A 26,131-nucleotide genomic window follows, 5' to 3' on the forward strand; every position below is an offset into this window, starting at 1 on the left:
AGTCCTTAGGAAAATCATCATACCCAAAGTCATCTATTACCCAACCGGGATTTTTATCTAAATAATGAAAATAAACAAGCGTAAGTACATGTCGTACTCAACAAGTGTAACACGGGGTTCATGAGGCTCAAAAGGCTAGACACAGGTTTTACAGCGTTTAGCTTTTAGTTGTCACAATTTTAGCTTAAGGGTAGCAACAAGTTGTTTCCAATTCCCAATGCAAAACACATGATCAAATGTAAACATGAGTAATGAATAGCATAAACAGATATTACTTAGTGATCATTTATTCCATAAGGGTTCCAAGGCCGCTCATGACTGTGAGCATGGCTGATATACCAGTTTTACACTCCGCAGAGGCTGTACACTTTCACTGTGAGTCGTGATACCCATATGCCCGGGTTTATAACTCCAAAACACTTCCAAGGTGAGCAGGAAGGGTCACTATGAAGCCTTTCAAAGGTTCGTCTAACAAATTAGGGCCATTAGATTCACTCGGCAAACAGATGTAGAGCCCCCCTTCCCGATGGCACATTGACGCGCAGCCTATACACATAGAGATAGAGGCCGCTCTATACCCGATTCGTCAAGCCATTCTTACACCAATGAAGGTAACCACTAACAAGCTAGAAAAGGTCCTCATACTGAGCTAAAGCCAGAGCCATGTAGCCCTCACAACTATACTGTAAGTCCCGGATGATCACTTACAGATAAGTCCTTAGGGAGAGGAATCTGAAGCATTTAGAAAGTAGCTAAACACTCCAGCCCCCTATTTCCATGTTGCTAAAAGTCATGTTTTAATGTTTATTGCATATACCATTAGTCAAGTTACAAGATCATGGTTTAATTAAGCACTAGCAAAGCTACCCGAATGCATAACCCTTAGGTGACAAGGTAATAATTCAATTCTAGGAAATCCTTATCAAGATGACACATGCAACATGAATTTAATGAATTAAAGTGAATAGGAAACAAGGATGATCCCATGCTATACTTGCCTTGAGCAAAGTACTCCTGCTGGTCCTGCTCGTCAAAGTCGTACCCTTGATCTCCCACGAACTGCTCACCGTCTATACTCGATAACCACAGCAACATACAAGCATCCAGGAGCAATCATGCAAAGCAAACAAGGCTACAGATTAGAACAGTACACCAACAGCAAAGAATCAAGATGAAAAGTTTGGAAAACAAATCCACGTCTCGCTACGAACACGCAGACGCGAAGATCACAAAAATCGGATCTAAAACGGAGAAGTTATGAATTATACAAGATTTCCTATAGGCAAATAATAGATTAGATCTAAGCTCAAATTATAAAAGTGGGAAATCTACTTTACAGTAGCATAAACATGTAGATTACTTAATTACGAACCTAACGCAACTTGAACGGATCACATCGGAGTTAAAACGGAGAAATTATGGCTAAAACAAGTTGAATGGCAAAACTGTAAATAATTGAAAACGTATTTCAGTCCAACTGAATGAAAATACGCTTTCGAAAGAAAGAAACATAAACTGTGAAACGCGCAAAGGACCGTGGGTTAACACCGAAGTAATTATAAGGACGTATTTGCAAAATCAGCAGCGAAAGGGTATCTCCGGTTTTGGGCCGTTGGATTAGATCCGAACGGCCTGGATCGAATCTGGCGAAAAAGAAAAAAAACACACGCTAGAACAGTGCCGGCGGCAGACTTCCGACGGCGGCGCCATGACCGGCCAAACGGAGCTCGCGGTTCTCGCTCCATAGCGCACGATTTGACGAAACAAAAGCTCCGGGCGAGAGAGAAGGGAAAGGGGATCTCACCCGAACCGGAATAAGCGAGCGGGAAGCAGCGACGGCGGCTCAGCGCTTGGGGACAGCGGTGGTCGGCGGCGGCGCTGGAACGAAGCTCGGCTGTGGCTGCTTGGCGAAGAAAAACGGCCGCCAGATGGGATAGGAGGTAGAGAAGGGGTGCGGGTGCTATTTATGGTCCAGGATCCCTTGGGCGCCACGGCACCACGGATCGTGGCAGCGTCGGACTCAACGGCAACGGCACAATGTCCGACTGGGACACGAGCAAGAGGAAGGAGGCGGGTCTGACTAGCGGGCGGAGGAAAGCGCGCGGTCAGCGGGAGCGGCTGGGCGCGCGACTGGGCCGGTGAAACCTGGCCTCGGCCCAAGCGGAGAAGAGCGTGGGCCGGCGCTGGAGCGGGCCGAGCGGAGCACTGCGGGGAGAGAGGGACGCAGGCCGGCGCGGAGAAAAGGTGGGCCGCGGGCAGCAGCAGGCCTACGGGCCGGAAGAGGAAGGAGAAAGAATTTGCCTTTTTTTTCTAATTTCATTCCAAAGCAATTTTGAAGACAAAATTCAAATCAAGTTCAATTTGAGTTCAAATCAAACCATTCCAAAAATTTATATGCAGCAGCATGAATGCACATTCATTGTTGTTAACCTATATTAAATTTTAATTTGGTAAACTTTATTATTCTTCCTAAATTTAAATGCTCACAAAAATGCTTAGTAAATCAATTTTTCCCTAGTTTCAATTGTTGTAAAATTTAGGGTGTTACATCGTACTTGCTGTTCTGTTGGTTGAAACTGAAGTTCTGAATGTGTAGTGCATACTTGCTGTTCATACTGATCTAGGAGTCGATGAAATGCATTACAATGTGTAGTGCATACTTGCTGTTCTCTTCCTCTTGCAGTTCTGAAACAGCAGTTCATACTTGCTGTTCTGTTATCTGAACTAGGAGTGCTGCAGTATTTGTAGTGCACGTATTTTAGTTTTTGTGGAAATGGCTACACGAGCATGCCGTGCATATGATCCCATCACTTTGCTGCAATTAAGTGCTTCACTTAGCTTTGGAATTGGTGAAATGAAACGCTGCACTGTGAAGGCCAATTTCATTCACAGTTTCATCACGCTCTAGCTGATGTGGTCTTTTGGAAACCGTGTAGTGAAACTAGCCATTGAGACTGGCCTTAGCACAACTCTAGCTCCACACTGTTTATCATAATTCTACCATATATGATTTGGAGTTTGTAGAATAAAATAAGTTGGTTTGAATATCTGTATTTAACTCAAAAATTAATAACAAAATTGCTCAACTAAATGACCCATGTGTCTATAGCTCCGATTTCAATAATTTCTGGTGCCTAGAAATTGTTCCATCTAACTCTACGCCAAACAAGCCATACTTTTTCTTGGTAAAAGAAAGATTTTATTAATTCACAATCATTACATCGAGTTGTACAATAGTTATGAACCCACAGGCCATACTTGGAAACCTAGTAAGGTTTGGATTTTACAGTTCCGGCTAGTAAACATATTCCTACAGGAAAAGATCACTAAAGTATATATATATCTGTAAGATCTTCCGAGAAACACAATACATTTGCAAATACTACAAACTATATAGACACTGAATTGTTGTCCATCTGGTTATAGCTACGCTGTCACCTAATTTTAGTTGATTAGATCCACATACAGTGAATCCAATATGCCTTTGATACTCTGTGAATCGGTGTATCCATCGACATCTTTGTATACAAAATCCATTGTACTAGCCAGGTTGGCTACCCTCTCCAGAAGAGCCTTTGGTTGTGGCTGTCTCATGCACTCTTCGGTGATGTCCATCCACGCTTCCTCGATCAGTTCTCTAAGCTTTTCTATGGCTTGTTCTATTGTGGTACCATATTCTTTTGCACAAGTTTGTACTGTAGATACCATATTCTTTGATGCTTCTTCTCGCTGCAGCCAAAAACATTGAAAAGTTTAGGAACGATTCTATAATTGAGCTTATCATTTATTAGCACTTAAAAATATATACTAACTGGCACCTTGTACGACATTATATCATTAGCGAGGCGTCCAATAACACAGACAGCTAGGATGATTTTCGGATAGGTAGAAGCCCACTCAATAGCTTCGCTAGTTGCCACATCTCCCATTGAAATGAATCCCAGGCTCACGATGTGCATACAACCACTACTGCGTGCTGAAATTTTTAGATGCTCATCAACGGTGGCTGGCACATATTTCTTGTCCCGCCATTCGGTCTCAGCATTACAGCATTTGGCCATGTCGATTATCTAAAATGCATGTAAGATTAGTGTGAAAGCTCAAAGATACAATATATCCCAAAGAGAAAACTACCCAGGCAAACCTTTAAATTTGTAATGGAGGCCTCAGGGAGCTCTAACTACTGTTAGCAAATGCCATTTTGTCTGGAACACATTAATTATTCTTTATACTTGCGTATACTATGTGCACCCAAACTCTCAAACACACATAAGTTTAAACTAATGCCGAAATTATTGCTCTCTCTATGAAAAAATACTTACTGATTTATATATTTCTTTCTGTATGGAGTATTAAGAATATAAGAAAAGTATTTTTAAACTATACTTGTCACTAAACTCTTATAAGATATCATTGGTTACAATAAAAATAAATTTGTATTGAAAGACGTGTGGAATATAATGTGGATCCATTGATACAACTTTTATCTACTATGCATGCATATAATCTGAATAATTGTTGAACAATTTTTTTTTCAAGAATTAAGCCAGGCATTTCATAATCATAAGCCCCAAATTTTGGATGTAGTAGTTAATATTAGATCAAGCAAAATTATTAGAACTAAATTAGTTTAGATGTTGTACAATTGTTTGATTAGTATATATTGAATAAAAATAAAGTAGTGACAATCATGTTGCTCTAAATTAATTTTAGATCGCATTGTACCATAGTAAGATTATAAATATGTCAATCACAAGGATGCACAATGAACATTTGGACATACACACATAATATAACCTTGATGGCTTTTAGATATGTCAATCACGATAATTTTCCTCCTAGGGATATATACAATTGTTTCTCCATTTTAATCTTGTTTCAGTAAGACATACCAGTCCTTTAACCAACTTGGCATGTTTGTTGTTTTGAAGATTCAACACCTCCTCAATGGCTTTTATGGTGGTAAGTATATTTATATATAAAGTCCTCAAGTATGTTGGGCATTGCTCTACTGCTTCTTCATCCCACCTGTCATTTATGAAACTTATGATTATATTAACATTATGTATTGAAAATAGAACTTCAAGAGACATGAGCTTTCCATACAAATAAATAATTAGGACTATATAAATTTATTACCCTATAAGCAACATGATGAATATGGACAGAAGTGTTGCAAACCTTTGCAGTGCTGCAGTGAAGACATTGCCTTCTTCTGTGGTGCAATGATTGTCATACAAGTCATCGAGTACAGACACAATCATAATCAATTGTGTAAGCATCTTTCGTGAATAGGAATATTGGGGCTCAAAGAATACTCCCATCATCAAGAAATGCATCTCCACCATCCTATCTCGTGCGTAGATTGACGTGTTAGCATTGTGTTTGGAACTCTTTCCACCAGCTGTAAATATATATAGGGCATGAGAAGATATCTAGAAATAATGGTAATGAGAGAACTTAGTACAACATCACTATGCTATTAATGATGGCTCTTACAGTGTAAGATCTTTTAGCTCCTCACAATATAGGGTTAGCAAAATGTTGAAGTCTAACTTTGAAAACTCTAGGAGCATATTATTGTGTGTAGTATTTTTCTCGTATATTGAGATATATTGCCTCGCTTGTACTCTTTTGAGTCTTCTAAAAAGAGGTGTTTCCAATGCATATTTCACTTCTTTCAATTGTGGTTCGAGATCGTCTACAATATACTGAAGCTGACTCTTGGTGAAAATAAGAATATTGTCAAGCACTTCTTCCCCTTTCACTCTAAGATGTGCCGCTTCATACATTCTCAATAAACATCTTGCATCATCTGTTACAATATTTCCTTTGTCATCTCTGAACTTCAAAAATACATCTGTGACATTAAAAACACATGAGACATCAATTATATTGATGGCCAGAAGTATGGACTATGAAACAATTGTAAGAGATGGCAGTGACAGAATAATAGTATAAAGTCCATTGTTTAGTCTTCAACTTGAACGGTAGTTCGATTTTCAACTTTGAAGGATGAAACTGGGTACTGGATGCTCTCCAACTACCAAAATCGAGCAAATTTGGTCCTCTCTCTTGTTTCAAAGGTGGTTTTCTATTTTTTGAAAATAAAAAAAATTCTTGTTTAACCTCTAAAAATTAGTAAGTAGTTTTGTATCTTAAATCTGAGAAATGTGAAAGCTGTACAATTCTTTTTTTCTAAAGATGTCATCTATATGCTATGCTCTTTTCATAGTTATTTGAATCTTATTCGTTCATCTTCTTCAAGTTTCAGTACAAGGAATAAAATAGTAGAAAAAAATACGTAAGTTCAAAATAAATCTAAATAGATCTCCCCCACAGTTTTTGCCTAAAAAAAAGTCTAAATAGATCATTAACTAATAGATAACATTTTAAAAAATAAACTGATACTTACATATTTACCTAATCTAAAATAAATTAGTTAAGATGATTCTTTAGTTATTAAACTAGATTTTTATTATTTTAAGAAAAAATAGAAACCATCTTTGAAACTAACAGTTGGAGGCTGTCTTGTGTCATCTTTATAAGCAGATACTACATTTAACACTTGAGCCACACTATTTGAAGTAATAAAAACCTCTTTGTTGCTTCGGTGGAAGGTGTGTATACCATAAAAGTCCTTCTGAAGTCATATGAAGTTCCATCTAAGTAATATATGACAATTAAATAGCAAAATAAAATATGTCTGGAATCTTACCAGAAGAAATATGATATCCATGCTTCCTAAGAAAATAGAAAAGATTTGAGGTTGTAAGAAGATCAAGATCTTGATCCCTAGCTTCGAAGACATTGCACATTAATTTATCAATCTCCTTGGTATAGTGATAATCCAATCCAAGCCGTTCTAGTGTATCAATACAGTCTAACTTATCAGACAAATCAAAAGAATCAGCATCCAGTAGCATTTTCTTCACCTCCTCCTTCATTATTTTGACCTTATCCTTCATCATCAAATACTGCAAGAAAGATATTTCTAATGTTATAGTTAATCTCTCTGTAAAGATATTTCTAATGTTATAGTTAATCTCTCTGTAGTGTAAATGTCAGTGTGCAAACGAATCCTTTCATATGCACAACACAATGAGCCAGATTCTACTTGAAGAGACACCTAGATGTTGATGGAGGTCAGCAGCTCAACCAGGCTGGGTGTATGCATTTTCTCTTTGTTTCGTTGCTACCTGCTTAGCCTCACAGATCGATGTGAGACTGGTGTTTGGTTGCTCACATGAGAACATGTTACATGAGATAAAAATTGATCATCATCAAGGATAATCTGGCCAAAAGAAATTGGAATGGTAGTAAGGTTTGCAGCTTTTGCAGTAGCATGGAAACCATAAAACATTTATTCTTCGATTGTATTGTCGCTAAGGCTCTATGGCGTATGGTTCACTGGGTTTTTGGTTTGAGACCACCGAGGAACATAGCCCATATGTTTGGAGGTTGGTCTAAATTGGGTCAACAAAAACACAATCTCTTATTATTGACAGGTGCAGCGGCCCTTTGTTGGGTTATTTGGCTCACAAGGAATGATTTGGTGTTTAATAAATGTCAACCAAAAACATTTTTGCAAGTACTCTTCAGGGCGACAATACTGGCTCTGATTTTGGGCTCCATTGCAACGGCTGGATGAACACATGGTGCTTATCCAAGATGTGTGCAGAAATTTAGAGTCAAAAGCCATGTTTATTTTTGCTTCCAAGATGTGTGCTGAAGCCGGAACATATGGTTCCATTATCTAAAAAAAATCAAGGTGCAACTATATCCTCTTATATATAGAGAGATGTTTATTTATCATGTTGTTCCTTAATGTGTTTTTAGAAAAACATTGGTCCATTTTGTATATGCTCATCAGCACCAATATAACATTAACTGGTGAAGCTAGTGTCCAGTGATTCTGGCCTGAGGCAAACGTCCAAAATCCCTCTCTCTCTATATATACGTATCCTGTGAACCAGGCTGAGGAAGAATTTTCTTGCATGGGCGGAACTAGCTCAGAAAGGCAGTATAGGCAACAAATCACCATGAACTTGTATCCTATTGGTGGGTTTGGTTTGTTGGGATATATTCAATCAATCAATCACACCCTTGATAATAATCGATCCCTACACATCGACCAGTTACATATATAGCCTAGAATTTTAGCAGTCATGCAAAATAAAACAAAGTGTTGGCGGTCTTGGCACCTTTTCCTGCAGCGATGTGATGAGAGCCAAATGACATGTTTAATTAGTTTTGTAGCATATGGAGCATGTACCTGTGATGGAGTGCATGGGATGTGGTGGAGGAAGAAGTCACCCCATGGGCTCGGGGTGTATGTCTGTGGCTTGCGCTGCTGCACCTGTGAGACCAGAGGGACGGGGCCGCTGGTGGCCATCTCTGGGTGGCTGCTGGGGCCGTTAGATCAATGCAAAGCAGGAGAGGCTCTAGAGAGCTGCTGGCTCCGTGGGTAGTTGCTTGGAGAAGATTGCCTAGATCACTGGCTTTATATAGACTCACGAAGCGGTTGCAGGACACTACACATCATCATCAGTAACCTATTACCTATGTGCGCTATGTAATGTTGTTTATGATCTCCCATGCCGCTGCCGGTTAGCTAGTATCGTTAAGAGTTTTAATTTTGTGAGTACTAGATTGATGTCCGGCCAATAGGTTCCATTGTTCGCTGGGATTAATATGGCATGATGGCGTCTACTAGCAAGTTAATTAACATGCAGCCAGTGTCGTTGACACGCTCCACCAACCACTGATTTTACATGATAAAAATTACTAAGAGCTTCTGACCTTGTCCTCTGCAGATTGGATTTGAATGTAGCCAGCGTCTGCGTGCCATGGCCAGCTAACATAATGGGATTTACAACTGCCCCCTTTCATTAGATCATTCAATATATTTTCATAATAAACTTATTTAGGGATATAAATATTACTTAAGACAAACGCGAATTTCATAGCAACACTTTTCATGGGAATTGCATATAAATGTTGCCAGTTGTGAGCTAGAGAAACCAATATGAACGTGTTCATAGCAGTGTGAAATCATCTGGGAAAATATGTAAATTGCTTTATAAATATGTTTAAGGTAAAAGAGAAAGAGGTGCTAGTTGTGTGCACCACAATTGAGTTCTCTACTAGTTGTTTCTCCCACAAGCAATGGTACGTGCGTCTGTCACTCTTGATTGATCCTATAGTAACATAAAAACAACATGTATATTGGAATTACATTATATTGTCGGAATGTTTTGTTGGGAACTGTTGGAAATTGGCTCGAAGATGACGAAGAGAGATAGATCAAGCTCTAGTGTTGCTGGCCTTATAGAAGGATATAGTCATATAAGGAAGACGGGTACGTAGCATATAGTTATGTTAAAACAAAGCAAGTTATATATAAAATGGGATAGGTCCATATCCTGGTTCCTGTATAGTGCATACTAATTAATAAGCCACCTTATGGAGGAGGGCGGCCAAGTCAATTATCAGATTTTCCTCCACTCAGCCACACCCTGGCCTTTGTTCCAATGTTGTTGAACACTATTAATCCTTTGTTCTATGGGGTTGTCGATGTGCATATTCTTCATCTCATGATTATATAGCTATTTAGTCACAAATGTGAGCTAAGATATTGGAGAGAGAAATAGTAACTGAGCACACTCTGATTATACAACATTAATGTTAAGTTGGGATTATCTAAAAAAATCTAGTAATAATAGAGAAGGAGTGAGAGGATGGAGTTGTGTTCAACAAACTACATACTTGTCTTATGATTCAAATCATGCAGCATAAAGGGCTTCCTGATAGATGGATCACTTGGATGAAAATGATTTTTAGATCTAGTACTTCTACTGCTCTTCTAAATGGAGTTCCTGGTAAAGTGTTCCATTGCAAGCTTGGAGTTAGGCAAGGTAACCCTTTATCACCTCTACTCTTTGTTCTGGCAGCTAATTTCCTTCAGACCATTCTAAATGCAGCTAAGCAACAAGGGATTCTATCTTTACCAGTGGACCTACGTCATGATTAAGACTTCCCTATTCTTCAATATGCTGATGACACTCTAATCTTCATGCAAGGGGATGCAAGACAACTTTTTTTTTTCTTAAAGGCTATTCTCAACTCCATTGCAGAATCTACTGGTTCGAAAGTCAATTATGCTAAGTCCATGATGGTGCCTTTTAATGTTAATGAGCAGAAACTTAATATATTGGCTAATACTTTTGGTTGCTCCATTGGCTCCTTACCATTTACTTATCTTGGTTTGCATTTAAGTATCACAAAACCAACAATGGCTGACTTCTGGCCTTTGGTCTCCAAGTGTGAAAGAAGACTAGTGAACATTTCTTATTTCTTTAGTCAAGCTGGTAGATTGCAAATGACTAATGCAGTTATTAGTGCTTTGCCAACTTTCACAATGTGTACATATCTTTTGCCCAAGACTGTGATTAAACAGATTGATAAATATAGAAAACATTGTTTGTGGAGGGGATCTGATTTAAACTCTAAAAAGCCACCAAAAGCTGCATGGAAGCTTGTCTGTAATTCAAAAGAAAATGGTGGTCTAGGAGTACATGATCTTTACATTCAGAATGAAAGTTTGCTTCTTAAGCACCTCCATAAGTTCTTTAATAAATGTGATATTCCTTGGGTTCAACTAGTTTGGAATTCTCATTATAATAGTGTCAATATACCAATGAATAATAGGAAGGGTTCTTTTTGGTGGAAGGATGTTCTTAAGTTGCTTGACAAATTCAAGGTTATGGCAGTTCAGCATTTTATAGACACTGAAGATAAATCTGGCTTTTTCCATCTTCGTCTTTCAGTTGAAGCACATGATCAGTACCAACTAATGATCTCTGAGTTGGAAGATATTCATCTTAATCATAATAAAGACACTTGGAGTTATATCTGGGGATCTTCTACGTTTGCATCAAGTAAAACTTATTCACATTTGCTGGGTTCTATCACAGTCTCACCTGTATATAGGTGGCTCTGGAATTCAAGTTGTGTGCCAAAGAGGAAAGTGTTCTTTTAGTAAGCAATCAAGGACCCGAGAAATAATCTTTGCATCATCTTTTCCTGGAATGTTCTTTTGCCATGTCATGCTAGAATATGCTGGGTTTAGCACATCTGATCCAAGGCAATTTGCTGGATACAATCCCTCTGTTTAGGAATCACATTCACAGACCTTTTTTTTCATGGAAATAATTGTGGCAATGTTCTGGGGTATCTGGTCTGCTCATAATGATGCAATCTTCGGGAATCAAAATCACTCTCTGCAAACTTGCAAATTGGTCTTCAAACAGGAACTAGCTTGGGTTCAGCTCGGAGCTAAGAGGGATTTAAGTCTTCAGTTATAATTATGGCTAGACAACTTTGTGTAATTTTATTGATTTTTTTTGTAACTTTCTTTGTGTCTTGATCTGTACCTACCATACTCTGTACAAAAGTTTAAAATTTTAATAAAGCTCAGTAGGGAGCAACCCCTCCTGTTTCCCTAAAAAAAAACTACATACTTGTAATGGAGGGCATGGGACATGATGAAGGAAGAAGTCACCCCACAGGGTGGAGTGGTACTTGCTGTGATGCACGTCCTCGTCCTGTGGAGCTGCTTGAATCTCCATCTTTGCCTCAGTTGCCATCTATGGTTTAGCTGCCACTAGTTTAGTACTACTATTACCTGTTGCACGGAATGAATGTTGTCCACTCATTTTTGGACATCAATATGCTTCACGTTTTAAACGCAGAGCTGCAGCTGCCGACACGTAACAATAAGCTTAGCTAGCCACTAATGTCGTTCTTTTCGCCATCCACCAGTAACTCATGTCATTTTCTGCAGGTCACACACACCACAAAAGAAATTCGACGCCAGGGCCCAGACTCTACTCATCGCCTCATCGGCCAATATACCTAAGCAACACATACGTACATTCACTTCCAGGTACAAACGCTTTACATGCAGGCACCACAACGCAGAGACAGTTACAAAATCAGCTGCCCAGCACTATACAAAATCAGCTGCCCAGATCTCGATGCAAAATGAATGGCCAAGGTACCGTACGCTGATGGCTGGTCATCCACGCACGTTCTAGCTAGCCATGAACTCCCAAGCGAGCAGCAAGAGCACGGTGGATGGAGAATATTCATAGAAAGAATGTAGCTTTAATATACTGGTATGTCAAATCATTTTGAACTTAATTACACTACCCTAGAAACGGCATTTACTGACGGTTCCAAACCGGTATTCATTGCCAGATTTTTTTATCAGGCAATGAGCAATCAACAATAATAGATCTGACCATTTACTACTGGTTGCTCACCTAGTGATACCAATTTTCACAAAACAAAAAAAGAAGAAAATAGCAGCCCCGCCCGTGCCGTCAGTCCCTGCCCGTGCCGTGGCCACCGGCCACATTCGTGTTGAGCCCTGTGTAGGTGGAGAGAGGGAGAGATCAACACATCACACATCGATTCATCCACGTCATAGAGAGGGGGACATGAACAAATCACATATCAAATCGAATGACAGATCGATTCCCATCTAAGGGACAAAGAGGGAGATTCACCGTATCAGTAGCCGTGCACCTACACTGCTGCCGCAGCCATGCGTGCCAGGGAGCGTGTCTCTGCTAGGGCCTGCGTGCTAGGGCCGCCGTTGCCACGATGTAGGAGAGAAGGGGAACAGGAAGGAGAGGATATAGGGGGAGAGAGAGAGAGAGAGAGACATGACCGACATGAAGGAACTTATATGAATTGAGATGAAATTCTGGTTTGAGTACTAGGAATACTGCTAGCTAATGTGAAAATCCGGCAGTAATACTATCATTATTGGTTAGTGGCAATATCTGGCAGTAGAAGCCCACCATCCTTGCTGGTTGTAATATCAGCCACGAACCGGTAGTTATGTATTATCACTGTCGGTTCCAAAGGAACCAACAATGATTGTATATTTTGTACTAGTGTAACCAAATTTATATAAAAAAATACTAATATTTATCATATTAAATATGTACCATTATATAAGTTATGAACTATATTTTGAGAGGATACCTTTTTGAAATCATAAATGCTGACACTATTTTCTATAAATTATCGGCCTAACGGAACAAGCAAAAGCAGCAAGTAGGCACCTGAATGCCGATGGTGTAAGGTTGTATTTTTTTTTCAAAATACAATACAAGTCACGCACTTCTTCTCATCTCACCTTTATAAGGTACCACGTGTATAAGCTATCCTTATAACACGCAATTAAAAAATAATGTAAATATCAACAATGGTGTCATAGTCGTTATTTCACTGTCGACTGATATATCGTCTATTATTGAAAGAACAATTAGCGAAACATATGATAATTTGTATAGTCATAGACACCGTAAAAAACTCGACCAAATGAGCTACTAGTCTACGGCTACTATATCATAGCCCAAAAGTAACAAATTTGTTAGAGTCAGTAAGCCACTATATACTGACATACCATCCATCAGCACAGATCTTTGCCGATTCCTCCTTTCAGTCATTGTAAATGGCGTTGGTATACAGTTTTACCAACCAACGTCTCTTTACCAACTAGCTATTCGGATAACGCATTGAATTGCTTACTAGTGTTGTTTGACAAAGTTTTACAGTCTAATATTGTTTATCGGTAATCTCTTGCTTTAGCGACTTGCCTCTTAACACTATTTCGATGCTGTGGGTGTAGGGTACGCTGACCATCATTGTGCTACTCAAACGAGCTCGTCGTTGATTATCCTACTTGCTGTGATGCACGTCCTCGTCCTGTGGAGCTGCTTGAATCTCCATCTTTGCCTCAGTTGCCATGTATGGTTTAGCTGCCACTAGCTTAGTACTACTATTACTTGTTGCACGGAATGAATGTTGTCCACTCATTTTTGGACATCAATATGCTTCACGTTTTAAACGCAGAGCTGCAGCTGCCGACACGTAACAATAAGCTTAGCAAGCCACTAATGTCGTTCTTTTCGCCATCCACCAGTAACTCATGTCATTTTCTGCAGGTCACACACACCACAAAAGAAATTCGACGCCAGGGCCCAGACTCCTACTCATCGCCTCATCAGCCAATATACCTAAGCAACACATACGTACATTCACTTCCAGGTACAAACGCTTTACATGCAGGCACCACAACGCACAGACAGTTACAAAATTAGCTGCCCAGCACTATACAAAATCAGCTGCCCAGATCTCGATGCAAAATGAATGGCCAAGGTACCGTACGCTGATGGCTGGTCATCCACGCACGTTCTAGCTAGCCATGAACTCCCAAGCGAGCAGCAAGAGCACGGTGGACGGAGAATATTCATAGAAAGAATGTAGCTTTAATATACTGGTATGTCAAACCATTTTGAACTTAATTACACTACCCCAGAAATGACATTTACTGATGGTTCCAAACCGGTCTTCATTGCCAGATTTTTTTATCAGGCAATGAGCAATCTACAATAATAGATCTGACCATTTACTACTGGTTGCTCACCTAGTGATACCAATTTTCACAAAACAAAAAAAGAAGAAAATAGCAGCCCCGCCCATGCCGTCAGTCCCTGCCCGTGCCATGGCCACCGGCCACATTCGTGTTGAGCCCTGTGCAGGTGGAGAGAGGGAGAGATCAACACATCACACATCGATTCATCCACGTCGTAGAGAGGGGGGCATGAACAAATCACATATCAAATCGAATGACAGATCGATTCCCATATAGGGGACAGAGAGGGAGATTCATCGTTTCAGAGGGAGATTCATCGACGACATCAGGAAGAGAATTGCTCCGCTTTGAGAACCTATGGATGTAATCTTGTAGGAACTCGTTGGGCTCCTGTTGACAACTCTTGAGGTCCCAGGAATTCCTAGGATCGACATACGTCCCCTGGAAATTTTCGACGAAGACCCTACTGAGATCCGCCCAGTCGCGGATGCTGTCAGGCGGAAGGAATTCGAGCCATGCTCAAACATGCTCCTCCACGCAGATGGGGAGGTACTGGAATCATCCACTCCTCTGGCTTGACAGGCGAGCCGAAAGACTTCAAGCTATATACCGGGGTTCGTCTCCCCGGTGTACCTGGCGATGTTGGTGGGCAGTCGGAAGTGTTGTGGGAACGACGCTTTCTAGATGCGACGACCAAAGGCCCATGGTCCTAGGCCATCCGGGCTAGGGCTCTGGTCGTTTGGTCGTCCACCATGCCTGGGGTGCGAGTCCTCGCACTCCTCGATGGTCAGGCTAGGGCCCAGTGCCGCCTGCTCTCGTCGCCACTCGATGGACGTCATCATCGTGCCGGGCGTGGCGTCGATTGTTGATGCCGCTGCGAGCGTCATGGTTTGGCCCGAGCCGTTCACGCACAGGTGGTCAGTGTGGAGCGGGCGCCGGGTCGAGCTGCCGTGCAGCCGTGGCTTCCTGCCCCACGCTCGACAACTGCAGTGGTGAGTGGACGGAGCAATTTGACTGGTTCAGCCCCAGTCCCCTATTTCGGGAAGAAGCTACGAGCCATCGTCGTGAAGCGAAGCTCTTCACTTGTTGAACGGCGGCGGTCTCCACCAGCGCCCGAAGGTTCCAGTGGATTGCCTGCTCCTAGGGGTCAATAGGCTCGGGGAGGCCGGCACAGAAGCATCGCCATAGCAGCGATGTTCTGGCTAGCCCAAGCAAACTAAGGGGATCGTTCCCTCTGTCCAGGATGTTACGCTGGACCTGACAGGGGCGACCCCGAGCGCTTCTCACTGGGTTATGCGCATGTGGCGTGGCGTGCTGCACCGAGTGCGCTAGTGCAGGTGGCAGCTGGCTCTGCCGCCTTTGTCGTAACTCCTTGCCATGCTCCTACACATGTGCCAGGGCCTTCGCACGGGGGTCCAGAGGGGTGTGAGTCTGTAGAGACTCCACTACCACCGGTGGTTGTCCTGAGGCATCCGCCATAGCGCACTCCTGGGATAGAGGGTGGCCAGGTGCCACGACATCATCAATGCTGGTGCCGTCGCTTTCGACCTCATCATCGATGAGGTCATGGAAGGAGGTGGGAGCATAGCCCGCCATTCCCACTAACTCAGACATGAGAGGATGCGGCGTCAGCATCCTTCGGAGCCCCTGCGTGCACACGTCCATGAGGGACACAAAGCCATAGGGAACCGGTCGCACGATGGTCACGGTGGGGATAGCGGGGTCCCTCCGGAGAGTCGATGGAAGGTGTTAAATGGTGAGTAAAGAACAATATGTACATCACTCATCGTGGGGTTTGAGCCCAACATGGGCTCGAGGTGAAGCGCAAGTGTCTCGATGTTGAGGTCGTCGAGTGGCCCGAGGCCGGTGGAGGGCGCTCCACCTCCAGTAGACACCGGGACGAGCGTCTCCTCACGGAGGCAGAGTACGCCAAGCTGGTCGGCGATGAAGTCTAGGCTTCCAAAGAAGAAAGTCTGGAGCGGCTCAAAGACAGGAGGAACCCACATCCCAACAGATGGGAGCATCGGAAACTCTAGCGAGCCAAAGTGAATCATATCGCTCGAGCCCACCATGCCGAAGATGGAGGAAAGGTGGGCCATCTGATGATCAAAAGCGTGAACGCATGACGTCTTCCCCACGGACGGCGCAAACTGTCGGTGCGAAAAATGACCAACAAGTAAATATTTATAGTTTTGTCGTGCGTTGTGATCGGATGTGGCCTAGCACTCAATGATATAGGATTTATACTGGTTCAGGCAACGTGCCCTACGTCCAGTTTTAGTCAGTCGGTGACTTTATTCCTAAGCCTAGGTGCTCAAAGTTTATTGTGGGGTTACAAACAAGTAGAAATAAGAAGGGGGTGTTAAAGGCCCGATCAGACTCTGAACCGAATGGAAGAGAGTGACGGGTGCTCTAACATGCGCTAGGTATTGAAGCGTATGCTCTGTGTAGCTTTTGAGTTCTAGAGCTATTGAGCTATTCAAGTTCTCAGGTCCTTGAGTGCTCGAGTCCTCTAGCCTTTTTTTGTTGGGAGAGAGCGCATCCCCTTTTATAGTTGAAAGGGATGGCCTTACAAGTTAGAGATAAAGAAAGAGAGTGTATACGTGTGCTACCTAGTCTTGTTGCCCACGCTGTTGGGTACAAGACGGTCATCGGTGGCTACAATACTATTTATGTATGGACACATCTGGTAGGCTCCGTGTTCGCCTAGTACGACAAACGTCGGCGCCTACAATACTGTTTGCGCTCTGACGCATCTGGAAGGTTGTATAGTGCCCGTGTGGCATGGCCTGGTGGCACCGTCCTGCAGGTGCATAGGTGAAAGGTCCTAATGGCTAGAGGGGGGGTGAATAGCCTATTAAAAATTTCTACAACAACACTTAACAACCGGTTAGACAATTATGAGGCGAAGCAATTGTTGCACTAGCCTACTAAAAAGCAAGCTACCTACCACAATTCTAGTTTATATAGTTTCTATCCACACAATAGCTATGACACTACACTAAGTTAGTGTGCTCTCAAAAGCTAACTAAACAACCATACTAACCAAACTAACAAGCTCTCACAACTAGCTACACTAAAGAGCTTGACACCTAGTTTGTGGTAAAGTAATGAGAGTGAGCAATTTGTTAATACCGTTGTGTCGAGGAAGGAGCCAATCAATCACAAGAATGAATACCAATGAAGACCAATCACCTTGAAATCAAATGATGAACATAATGATTTTTACCAAGGTTCACTTGCTTGCCGGCAAGCTACTCCTCGTTGTGGCGATTCACTCACTTGGAGGTTCACAAGCTAATTGGCATCACACGCCAAACCCTCAATAGGGTGCCGCATAACCAACACAAGATGAGGATCACACAAGCCATGAGCAATTCACTAGAGTACCTTTTGGCTCTCCGCCGGGGAAAGGTCTAGAACCCCTCACAATCACCACGATCGGAGCCGGAGACAATCACCACCCTCCGCTCGACGATCCTCGCTGCTCCAATCCATCTAGGTGGCGGCAACCACCAAGTGTAACAAGCAAATCCCACAGTAAAATACGAACACCAAGTGCCTCTAGATGCAAACACTCAAGCAATGCACTTGGATTCTCTCCCAATCTCACAAAGATGATGAATCAATGATGAAGATGAGTGGGAGGGCTTTGGCTAAGCTCACAAGGTTGCTATGTCAATGTAAATGGCCAAGAGAGTGAGCTTGAGCCGGCCATGGGGCTTAAATAGAAGCCCCCACAAAATAGAGCCGCTGTACCCCTTCACTGGGCACAACACGGGGTGACCGGACGCTCCGGTCATATTGACCGAACGCTGGACCTTAGCATCCGGTCACACGATGCGTGCCACGTGTCCCCTCTCTTCAAATGTTGATCGCTCGATCTCAATGGTCAAGTGACAACCGAACGTAGCAGTTCAAAGTGACCAGACGCTGGACCTCAGCGTCTAGTCGTTTCTAGTAAGCATCCAGAAATGATTTTTCACAACCGGACGCGTCCGGTCATGCTCGACCGGACTCACCCAGTGTCCGGTCACTTGGCATTTCCCCTGTGCATAACTATGTCAGTGTGACCGGATGCAGGCAGCCAGCATCTAGTCATTTCAGCACCAGCGTCCAGTCGACGACCGACGCTGTGCTTCTTCTGCTGCTACTGACCGGACGCGCCGGCCCTTCAGAGACCAGCGTCCAGTCACTTATAGTGACCATGTTCACCTGAGTTTAGGGCGCTGGTCACACCGTCGGACTATCCGCACTCTATGGGCGGACACTCCGCCGGTGAAGTTTCTAACCCTTGCTCAAATGTGCCAACCACCAAGTGTATCACCTTGTGCACATGTGTGTTAGCATATTTTCACAAACATTTTTAAGGGTGTTAGCACTCCACTAGATCCTAAATGCATATGCAATGAGTTAGAGCATCTAGTGGCACTTTGATAACTGCATTCCGATACGAGTTTCATCCCTCTTAATAGTATGGCTATCAAACCTAAATGTGATCACACTCTCTAAGTGTCTTGATCACCAAAACAAAATAGCTCCTACCATTTATACCTTTGCCTTGAGCCTTTTGTTTTTCTCTTTCTTCTTTTCAAGTCCAAGCACTTGATCATCACCATGGCATCACCATCATCATGTCATGATCTTCATTTGCTTCACCACTTTGGAATGTGCTACCTATCTCATGATCACTTGATAAACTAGATTAGCACTTAGGGTTTCATCAATTCACCAAAACCAAACTAGAGCTTTCAATCTCCCCCTTTTTGGTAATTGATGACAACCCTTTCACAAAGATATGAATTAAAATTCAATTGAATCCATGTTACTTGCCCAAACATATTTACCATGTGTAAAAGGTTATGGACAAGTTTCATGAACCCCAAATGGTAGCAATTGCTCCCCCTACATATGTGCTAAGAGTTTGGATTGAAGCTTGCACATATGCTTAGATAGGAAATATAGGAGACATTGTCTACCAAATGATGCTAAGGTATAAAAGATGGACCTTTGAAGTGTGATACTAATCGGAGTGCACCATTATACCATCCTTAGCACCATGGTTAGCTTGATACCACTTGGAAACACTTGGAAATGAAATCACTAGATAAACTTATGCATGCTATATTTTCATTTCATCATTCATACCTATAACTAGCATACACCACACAAGCATGAATATTGAAATTTAAAACTTGTGTCATGCAAGCAAACATATGAAATGCACATTCAAATGCATCATACAAGTTCATGAGCTTGCTCCCCCTACTTGTGTGCTCAAAATTTTAATTGATCCCTTTCCTTTGTCATATCTCTTGCCATATCTCTCCTCCTATATCAAGTTCTCCCCCTATCACTTATATCTTTATTTCTTTCCCCCTTTGTTGTCTTTTCACCATCTTAGTACATTAATATCTTTGTTTTTCTCCCCATGTACTAATATCACTAATATCTTTGTTTTTCTCCCCCTTTGTCATCAATGACCACAAATGTTCAAAAAATAGATAGGTTGAGATTATCAATGTCAATCAATGGGGGTGAGGATCATTTTCTCAAATTTGGTTCAATCTAGATCATTTGCCAAAGATATTTAACTCGGTTTGATCCAAGGACAAGCTTCTCCACACCTCCAAATAAGGGTTATCTTGTACCATGTTGAGTTAAACACTTAGAGCTCATCTTCTAGATCAAACACTAGGTTTACAAACCCACAAACATGTCATATGCTACCACTAGATCAAAATAAGCATAGAAGCAATAGTGGTACCATATGATCATCAAATTAATTTGATTTTCATTAATGAGCCTATTAAATGTGAAAGATGTCTAGATGCACTAAACATGTCCTTAGTAAGTATATATGCCATGCCAATCAAATTTTACCTTGGATTGCTCGAAGGAGAGGCATGTCATATAAGTGGGGGGGGGGGTGCATCAATACATATTTGAGAAATCCAATATGTTCAACTCATTCCTTAGCTTGCAAAACCTTTTCTCATCCAATGGCTTGGTGAATAGATCGGCAAGTTGATCTTCGGTGCTAACACTCTCAATGCAAATGTCCCCTTTTTGTTGGTGATCTCTTATGAAATGGTGGCGGACATCAATGTGCTTTGTTCTTGCATGTTGAACCGGATTGTTGGTCAACTTGATTGCACTCTCATTGTCATATAGCAATGGCACTTTCTTGAACTTGATTCCAAAGTCACTCAAAGTGGCCTTCATCCAAAGTATTTGTGCACAACAACTACCGACGGATATGTATTTGGCTTTGGCGGTTGATACTGCAACACTATTTTGCTTCTTTGATGACCATGAAACAAGTGATCTTCCCAATAATTGACATGTGCCAGAGGTGCTCTTTCTTTCAACCTTGCATCCCGCATAATCCGAGTCAGAGTAACCAACTAGCTCAAACTTTGCTCCTTTGGGATACCGTAAACCAACATTTTGTGTATGCTTCAAGTACCTCAATATTCTCTTTGTAGCCTTCAAATGACTTTCTCTTGGTGAGGCTTGAAATCTTGCACACATGCATACACTAAACATGACATCCGGCCTTGATGCGGTCACATAGAGTAGGCTTCCAATCATAGACCGATACAATTTTTGATCCACCATATTGCCACTTGCGTCACTATCCAAGTTGCCTTTTGTTCCCATTGGTGTGCTAATGACTTTACTATCACTCATGCCAAACTTCTTGATCACGTCCTTGATATACTTGCCTTGACTCACAAATGTACCATTCTTCAATTGCTTGATTTGAAGACCAAGGAAGTAACTCAACTCTCCAATCATGGACATCTCAAACTCATTAGCCATCATCTTTTCAAACTCATCACAAAAGTCTTGATTGGTTGATCCAAATATGATGTCATCAACATAGATTTGCAACACAAACAAATCTTTTCCAATCTTCTTGATGAAGAGAGTGGTGTCAACCTTGCCCATCATGGACCCTTTAGAGAGTAGGAAGTCCCTTAATATCTCATACCATGCTCTAGGTGCTTGCTTCAAGCCATACAATGCCTTCTTCAACTTGTACACATGGTTGGGCTTCTTGTCATCTTCAAAACCGGGAGGTTGCTCAACATATACTTCTTCATTGATGTAACCATTGAGAAATGCACTCTTGACATCCATTTGATAGAGCTTGATGTTGTGGGCACAAGCATAGGCTAGCAAGATTCTAATTGCTTCCAATCTAGCAACCGGGGCATATGTTTCTCCAAAGTCAAGACCTTCAACTTGTGTATAGCCTTGTGCTACTAATCTTGCTTTGTTCCTTACTACTATCCCATCTTGATCTTGCTTGTTTCTAAAGACCCATTTGGTTCCAATCATATTATGTCCCTTTGGTCTCTCTACTAATTCCCATACTTGATTTCTTGTGAAATTATTCAATTCTTCATGCATAGCATTCACCCAATCAACATCCTTCAATGCTTCATCTATCTTCTTTGGTTCAATGGATGACACAAATGAGAAATGCTCACAAAATGATGCCAATCTTGATCTTGTTTGTACACCTCTAGAAATATCACCAATGATAGTGTCTAATGGATGATCCTTTACAATATTGGTTGGTTGAAGGATTGGAACTTGATTGCTTGCACTTGCATGATCATTAGGTTGAGATGATGTGCTAGCCACTTGATCTTGTTCATTGTCATGAGAACCACTTGCTTGAGTTGTATCATCTTGCACATTTGAGTTAGAGAGCACTTGCACTTGATCATCTTCATCATCATTCACTTACCTAGGCCTCAATTCACCAATATCCATGTTCTTCATGGCATTTGAAAGTTGAATGCCTCTAATATCTTCCAAGTTATCATTCTCTTCTTGTGAACCCTTGGTTTCATCAAATTCAACATCATGAACTTCCTCATGAGTACCACTATCCAAATTCCAAACTCTATATGCTTTGCTTGTAGTGGAGTAGCCAAGTAGGAATCCTTCATCACATTTCTTATCAAACTTGCCCAATCTAGTGCCTTTCTTCAAGATATAGCATTTGCAACCAAAGACCCAAAAATATGCAATGTTGGGCTTTCTACCATTCAAGAGCTCATATGGTGTCTTCTCTTTTAATGGGTGACAATAGAGGCAGTTGCTACAATAGCAAGCCGTGTTGATAGCTTCATCCCAAAAAGATTGACTCACATTGTACTCACTAAGCATAGACCTTGCCATATCAATGAGTGTTCTATTCTTCCTCTCAACAAGGCCATTTGATTGTGGAGTGTACTTGTCCAAGAATTGATGTCTAATTCCAAATTCATCACACAACTCATCAATTCTAGTGCTACCATTGTCACTTCTAACTCTCTTGATGGTTGTTTCAAACTCATTGTGAATGCCCTTGACAAATGATTTGAATGTTGCAAACACATCACTTTTGTCCATTAGAAAGAATACCCATGTGTATCTAGTATAATCATCCACTATCACAAAGCCATATTTATTTCCACCAATGCTAGTGTATTGTTTTGGCCCAAATAAGTCCATATGCAATAACTCAAATGCTTTACTAGTGCTCATCATGCTTTTCTTAGGATGGGTGTTTCCAATTTGTTTTCCAGCTTGACAAGAGCTACAAAGCTTATCCTTTTCAAACACAACATCTTTCAAGCCTCTAACCAAGTCATGCTTAACCAATCTATTCAATTGTTTCATTCCAACATGACCAAGCCTTCTATGCCATAACCAACCCATGCTAGACTTAGTGAACAAGCATGTAGATAATCTAGCTTCACTAGCATTGAAATCAACCAAGTATAGATTCTCATATCTAAAGCCTTTGAAGATCAAGTTAGAGCCATCTACCTTATGATCTCTACATCATCTACCCCAAATATGCATTTGAATCCAAGATCACACAATTGAGCCACAGATAGCAAGTTGAAGTTCAAGCTCTCTACTAGCAACACATTGGAAATGCTCATGTCATTGGATATTACAATCTTACCAAGCCCTTTGACTTTGCCTTTGCCATTGTCACCAAATGTGATACTATCATAACCATCATTGCCATTGGTGTTGATTGAGTTGAACATTCTTGCATCACCGGTCATGTGTTGAGTGCTCCCACTATCAAGAACCCAATGCCTTCCTTTGGCTTTGTAATTAACCTACAAAAGAAGATCAATTCTTTTTAGGTACGCAAACTTGCTTGGGTCCTTGAAGGTTAGTTACTAAGCTCTTTGGTACCCAAATGGCTTTCTTCTTTGAGCCCATCCATGGTTTACCAATGAACTTAGCCTTTACACCATTTGTACCCTTAGTAAGCACATAGAAAGAGTTAAGCTTAATGGAGGATACATTAGCATTTTTGCTCTTGGTCTTGCACTCATGCTCTTTATGACCAACTTGCTTGCAACTAGTGCAAAACCGACCATTGTTCTTCACAAAACTAGTCTTGTGAGGAGCAAAGGCCGCCTTGCCTTTCTTGGGGGTATAGCCCAATCCCTCTTTGTAGAGAGATGCTCTTTGGCTACCCAAGCACATAAGCAAGCGGTCCTCACCACCATAGGCCTTAGCCAAAGTGTGAGTGAGCTTGTTGACCTCCTTCTTGAGGTTCTCATTCTCAACCATTAGTGAGGCATCACAAGTGAAACCATCACTACTAGATGAGGTGGAAGTAGAAGTACTACAAGAAGGGTTTGTGGGAGCAACAATTATAGGCATAGATAATGATTCATCAATTATATCACAAGTTAAGCCTATGTTGCAAGTTTCAACATGCTTCTTTTTATTTTGCTCATCAAGCAAAGAGGAATGAGCTTTTTCAAGCTTCTTGTGAGCCTTGCCAAGCTTCTCATGGGCTTCCTCTAGCCTCTCATGAGTTGCTTTGAGCTCATCAAGGGCTTGCTTAAGGGCTTTTACCTCCTTATTCAAGCTCTTGCATTCCCTTCTCTTAATGTCAAAGTGTTCTTTAGCATCTTCTAGCATGTCAAATAATTCATCTTTAGTAGGTTCATCATCATCACTATCACTGTCATTTTCATTATCATGTTCATCATCACTTCCATCATCATCACAAGTTTGTACCTTAGTGGCCTTAGCCATGAAGCATGATGGAGTGTCAAAGAGAGAAGGCTTCTCATTGATAGCAATGCTTGCAAGTGCCTTCTTCTTGGTGGTCTTGTCATCATCACTATCATCATCATCATCACTTGAGGAGGCATCACTATCCCAAGTGACCACATATGAACCACCCTTCTTCTTCTTGAAGGTCATCTTGTCCTTCTTCTCTTTCTTTTCCTTTTTGTCCTTCTTGTTCTTCTTGTTGTCATCATCATTGTCACTATTGTATGGACATTGAGCAACAAGATGATCTGTGCTTCCACATTTGAAGCACCTTCTTGACTCTTCCTTGTTCTTGGATGAAGAATTCTTTCTTCTAGCACAGTACCCTTTCTTCATCATGAACTTACCAAATTTCTTTACAAAGAGAGCCATCTTCTCATCATCATCATCATCCCATGAGCCATCATCTTCACTTGATGTTTCTTGCTTTGCCTTGCCCTTGGATGATGTGGCCTTGAATGCCACGCTCTTCTTCTCATCCTTCTTCTCCTTTTCTTCTTTCTCATCATCATCTCTATATGTATCATCGGTCATTATATCTCCCAACACTTGGTTTGGTGTCATGGTGTCCAAACCACTCCTCACTAGAATAGTGACCAATGTGCCAAATCTTGAAGGCAAACATCTCAAGAACTTGTGGGAGAAGTCCTTGTCCTTCACCTCTTCTCCAAGTGCTTTGAGATCATTGACAAGCACTTGAAGCCTTTGGAACATCTCTGGCACACTCTCATCCTCCTTCATCTTGAAGCTTGCAAACTTTTCTTTGAGAATGTATGCCTTTGCACCCTTCATGGCTTGAGTGCCCTCAAATGATTCCTCCAATTTCTATCATGCCTCATGAGCTCTCTCAATATTCTTGATTTGCTCAAATGTTCTTTCATCCAAAGCATCATGGATGGCACTAAGAGCAATGTCATTATTTTGGAGTAGTATTTCTTCAGCGGCGGTGGGAGCCTCTTCATCTTCAATCTCAATCTTTGTCTCTACCACCTTCCAAACCTTCCTATTGATTGACTTGATATAAGTCGTCATCTTAGCCTTCCAATAGGGATAGTTCGAGCCATCAAATTGGGGTGGCTTCTTTGTGTTGTTGATTTGAGCCATTTTTACACCGAAGGTTGTTAAGTCTCAAATCACGGTGACTTCGGCTCTGATACCACTTGAAAGGTCCTAATGGCTAGAGGGGAGTGAATAGCCTATTAAAAATTTCTACAACAACACTAAACAAACCAGTTAGACAATTATGAGGCGAAGCAAGTGTTGCGCTAGGCTACTAAAAAGCAAGCCACCTACCACAATTCTAGTTTATATAGTTTCTATCCACACAATAGCTATGACACTACACTAAGTTAGTGTGCTCTCAAAAGCTAACTAAAGAGCCACACTAACCAAACTAACAAGCTCTCACAACTAGCTACACTAAAGAGCTTGACAACTAGTTTGTGGTAAAGTAATGAGAGTGAGCAATTTGTTAATACCGCCATGTCGAGGAAGGAGCCAATCAATCACAAGAATGAATACCAATGAAGATCAATCACCTCGGAATCAAATGATAAACACAATGATTTTTACCGAGGTTCACTT

The 26,131-nt window shown here is 41.5% G+C and overlaps 1 long non-coding RNA gene and 1 pseudogene across 1 annotated transcript in view; both read right to left on the minus strand.

The window, feature by feature from the left end:
• The window catches only part of LOC136500912 (uncharacterized), a 185,893-nt gene that overhangs the window by 97,619 nt on the left and 62,143 nt on the right, over positions 1–26,131 (minus strand). The gene's annotated exons all lie outside the window — the stretch shown is intronic.
• Positions 3,445–11,648, minus strand: LOC136502050 ((E)-beta-caryophyllene synthase-like; annotated as a pseudogene).

Source organism: Miscanthus floridulus, chromosome 13, assembly GCF_019320115.1.
Source record: "Miscanthus floridulus cultivar M001 chromosome 13, ASM1932011v1, whole genome shotgun sequence".
Lineage (NCBI taxonomy): Eukaryota > Viridiplantae > Streptophyta > Magnoliopsida > Poales > Poaceae > Miscanthus > Miscanthus floridulus.